Below are 5,171 nucleotides of genomic sequence, written 5' to 3' on the forward strand. Positions count from 1 at the left end.
AGCTTTTTGAGTTCTCACTGCTCTAATATTCCAAAAAAGAGCCTTCATCAGCATTTATAACTAGATTTAGAAGAACCTTTTTTTGGCACCACCCTTACGCGTTGGATTTCCTGACCTACTTGTTTCTTGGCATTTCTTGTACCTTTCACCTGAGACATAGGTTATAGGTCTGCTTCTTTTATAACATGATCCAAAACAGTAGCAATAGCTTCTTCATCATTTAAACAGCTGATATCTTCTGCCTTTTTGTCTATTGTATCTGATCCTACATCCAACTCTTTAATATTATGAGATACCAGATCATGTAACTCCCTCATAGGAGAATTTCCCCTTATCTTTGTGACCTGTTGATCTTGAGGTATTTCTGTCAATCCACTTCCTTCCAGGAGAACATCAGTGACCTGAATTTGACCCTTCAAGTTATTGTTTTCCATCAAGGCCAAATCCAAGTTATTGTTTTCCATCACGGCCAAATTGTTATTTTCCATCAAAGGTTGTTCTTCCACTAATCTTTCCTCATTAGATGGGTCCACTTCAAAATCAGTCAACCCCCCTCTTGTGCTATTTGAGATTGTGATGTTGTTTCCACCTCCATTGGTGCCTCCTTATGCAAAACTTCATTACCTTTTACTAATGTAGTTGGTTATTTTCCATTATTCACCACCACAATGGAAGCTTCTACAATAGCTTCAGTCTCCTTTTGTTGTACCACTACACTTTGATGAATTTGCTGTTGTATCTGGTCATCCTTTCCCTGTATTAATCCATTATGTCCAATCTCAATGTTGATAACCTCTTCATTCTGGTCCACACTATCAGCATTGATGACCTCAATGGTCTGCTCATCTTCTTGTAAGGCATCAAACTTGTTATGAGTAACTATATCATCAGCCTGTTGACTTTGTTTTTGAGTAGTTTCATCTGTTCTTGTAGATGGTGGCTCATCAAACACTCTATTATCTTTCATTACATTCCAATTTCCAGGATCACTAAGCACTTTGCCACTAGCCAATAGTCTATCATTAAATCTCCTCCTATTATTATGTTGATTCTTCCTTTTCTTCTCAGGGATTGGATTTTGAGGAAATTCCTGATGAATCACAACTTTTCCTTTTCCAGAATTACCAGGAATGTCTTGTTTAGTAACCATAACAGATGAGTTCCCCTTATCTTCACTTATAACCACTGGTTTTCCATTCTCCTGAACATCAGTACCCTTCTCCTAATTATCAACATATGCTAATTCAGGGTGTAAATTCCAACATTCATCTTCAGCGTGACCTTGTAACTTGCATTCACAACAATACTTTGGCAAATAATCATATCTGATCTTTACCTTATCTACTCTAATTCCCTGAGTTTCATCATCTTCAATTTCCATATTCACACAGGAAGGAAGATCAGCCAACAAGTCTAGCAAAACTTTAACTCGTGCACAACGTGGTCTAGTTCTATTCTCAGTTGCTATATCCAGGTGTAGAGGAATTCCAACAGCAGAAGCAAGTGAAAATAGAGACTCTTGACCAAAGAAAGTTGGCATAAGATCTGGGAATGAGATCCAAGTAATCACCCTAGATGTTTCTTTGTCTATTTTAAACTTAGTATCATAAATTAAATGCCTTATTTGATAAGAACATCCATCCCTCGACTGTATATAATATTACCGTTTGGAACATAGATTAATAAAGTCCTCCCTGAGGGATAAACGTATCAATACATGCCTATGTCTAAATAGACCAATTTCACACTATCCTTTAATCCCACATTGCGCAGGCACAATGGTACGTAGTTCTTCCATCTCAGGCCAGCCGTAAGAAAACTTACCGATGACGGCATATTGTAGTTTCTGCATTCGTTCCATTTTTTCAACTTCATTTTGTTTCCAACGTAGTACTGGCACACCATTGCAAAAAGTTACAGTCTTCAAAGGAATAGTTGACGTAGGGTTAGGGTTTTGCATGGGGTTCATAGTGTGTGGTTTAAACAATTCATTGTATTTGGTCTTTGAGGTTTCTAGTTGGGTTGGAATATTGTCTATGATGGTGGTGGATGTGTTAGCAGCCTGGCCAGCCATCAATGACGGTTGACCAGTGGCCAATATGTCCATCTTCTCATAGGGATGACTAGGTTAGGGTTTGCACGTAAGGTTTAGGAGTGAGAAGAGAGCTTTTTTTTTTTTTACCCAAAATAATTAGCCCTAAATCCTTCGCAAAATATAGCATTTATATCATCATCTCCAAAAACAATTTGGCAAAAATTCCCCTTAAAATAAGGGGGTTTGATTTAAAAATCCACGTAAGTATTCAACCCTTTTCGTTTTTAGACTAGGACACACCCGAGATCGCTCCCGAGTAGAGTCACTACTATTCTAGTCCTACCAAAATGTGTTTAGTAATTACGGATTTTATACTTATTAAGCCCATTTTCAGTGAAGCCCAATATGTCCATACCATATTCCACATAACCACATCCGTCCAAACTTGAACCGGGCCCAAAATCAATTTTTTTTTTAATCCAGTCGAACTTGGCCCATCACGTGTCACAACATATTCAGCCCAAGGAACTGGTTTGCGAAAGTCATTCTCACGCACAACCCATTTTCAGTTTCAGTCCAAAAATAGAGTCCCGCTTTTAACCCAAATTCCTCAAGTTCAATAGATCCAAAACATGCCTTATTTTCTCAAAGAAGAGCAGCCCAGCTATTTTTTTTTTCAAATGGTTTTGGTCCAAGTTAAGGTGGACTTCTAGGTCCAAAACGAATCATCCATAGAAAAACACCTTTTTTTTTCTTTGTATCGAGGGATTGTTACTCAATTGGAGAGACCATTTTAAATTTCAAAGCTATTAGCCAATTTTATTTTGCGAAACTTAATTTAAAAAAAAAAAGCTTTTAGATCACTAAAATAATCCATTTAACCCAGTTTCAAGACTGCTTTAACAAATCTTCACCGCTTTTATGTCCCAAAATGGTTCAAAGGTCAAGTAAGCAAAACATTTTTTTTTTTCTTTTTATAAAACTGAGATTTTGTTAGAAAAAGGATTTGCGCCCATTTAAAATAACGACCTACTTAGCTAAGTGTTAATCCTAGTCTATATTCATGAGGGTTTCACTAATAGTAGAAGTTTAATCTTACAACAAAAAATTACATCAACGTGATCAAGCAAGAGAGAGCAAGGAAACTTAGTTAATGGGCTACCCGCACCCATTAACACTATTCTCACCCATAGTTGGGCCTTACTAGTTTTACCCATGTTGGGCCTTCACAAAAAAACACAACTTCCCTTACAAACAACAAATTTCCACTTTGGCAGAAGTAGGATTGGGCCTCAGCCCAATCCTTGTATTTGTAGAGAAGTGACCCAGAAATGCAAAGAGGGGGGTTCCCAAAAAAAAAAAATGATAAGGAATCAATATCATGTATACCCACTTAGGCCAAAATATGAACAAACCATCGAATTCAAATGAAAAAGAACTTTAAAAAAAAAAAAAACAATACAGAATTTTAAGTAAAACATTCAATCTTTAGACCAAAACAGAGATGGAATATGTCTATATACACCCATAGTATACATGATCATGCACATCCATAGAGATTCTTGAACGGTCAATTATAAGAAAGCTCTTACCCCCATTTATTCCCGGTGTCACACAAGATCCAAGGGGTTTCTTTGAACCCCAGGCATGGCAAACACAGGGGAGGGCTTAAGCTTATCCCTAATGACCACTCAAATCTCTCTATTAATGTATTAGATGAGGGCGTACTAGATGATACACAGATATACATGCCAACTGCCTTGGTTAACTTCTATAAAAGAAAGGGGCACTTAGAACTGATAATGCCACACAGTATATGTAGGTTAAATAATGCATATAGGATCAACATACAGACATGTTAAAATCATGATATATCATTATTTCACAGCAAGAATTTAAACAGGGACAAACATGATCCTTCAATGGGTTGCTACAAAACAGTGTAGGAAAGGGAATATATGTTATGTTTCTTAATGTAGACATAGTCTTAATCAAAGAGGAAGACAACACTCAAACAACTAGCATGAAGTTTAAAGAAGTGATGAAACTATATCTCTTATATCAGAATCTATATTTTTGACAGACTAAGTCAAGTTTCAACTTAACACAGATCAACACCATTTGCAGGATTTAACCAAAGCCAAACCTTTGCATTAATCAGACTCATTTACAAATAGGACCTAACTGTACCATTTTTATGTTACTCTTTTATTTTTTTTAAAAAAGAAGGAAAACTGAACAATAGCATACAATGATCAGCTCACCATACTCCACATAAATGTCATCTAGGTAGCAGATTCAGCACATAACATACTAGTTTTAAGTTAGTTTTCGCATTGACACCTGAGATAAGTTCTCATTAAGCCCCTGTGTCATTTACAATTCAAGATTAGCACATAACAGGACAGACTATGGTTTAAGGTTAACATATAACAGGACAGATTACAGCCAAACTTAAGATTACTGAAACCAAACAACAAGTAGATAATTAAGCACTCTTTCTATACCCAAGTTAAATTCCTAACCTATCTTTGATAAAAAATCTCACAAAGAAAGAAAGTTCAAACCTCTCTTGGTCAAACATAGACTAGGCATGTCCATTCAAGAAGAGCAAGGAAGGGAAAAAGAACATGTCAATATTGAATCTAAACAGACCAAGAGTGATGCAGAAAACTTCTTTAATGTCCTCCCTAAAAAAACTAAGTCGATAACAGCATGATATGTCCATTATAGATCAACCAAACCAACACAAGACTAGACTAGCATGATTCATATTTTTTAGATTGCTTATGAAATCAACAACATACCAGGATTGATAAATAAAATACTAAAACACAATCATCCAGCAGACCAAAGTAAAAACCATATAAACAGGATAGAACATCCTAATCATTCATACAGCCTATAAACCAGTAAACTACTATAAAGAACAACTTAGCACATAATGTATGAAGAGAACCATAAAAGAAAAAAGAAATTACCTTTCTAAGGCACAACCTCAAAGAGATCGAACTTGGAAATCTACTCCAAATGCTCCCAGCCAATAAGAACATCCAAGAGAAGATTTTATATATAAAAAAACTTTAAACTTACCGAGAATTTTAAAAGGGTTTCAAGCAGAAGCTCAAAAACCCAC

The sequence above is a fragment of the Lycium barbarum genome, chromosome 7, assembly GCF_019175385.1.
Source record: "Lycium barbarum isolate Lr01 chromosome 7, ASM1917538v2, whole genome shotgun sequence".
Taxonomy (NCBI): domain Eukaryota; kingdom Viridiplantae; phylum Streptophyta; class Magnoliopsida; order Solanales; family Solanaceae; genus Lycium; species Lycium barbarum.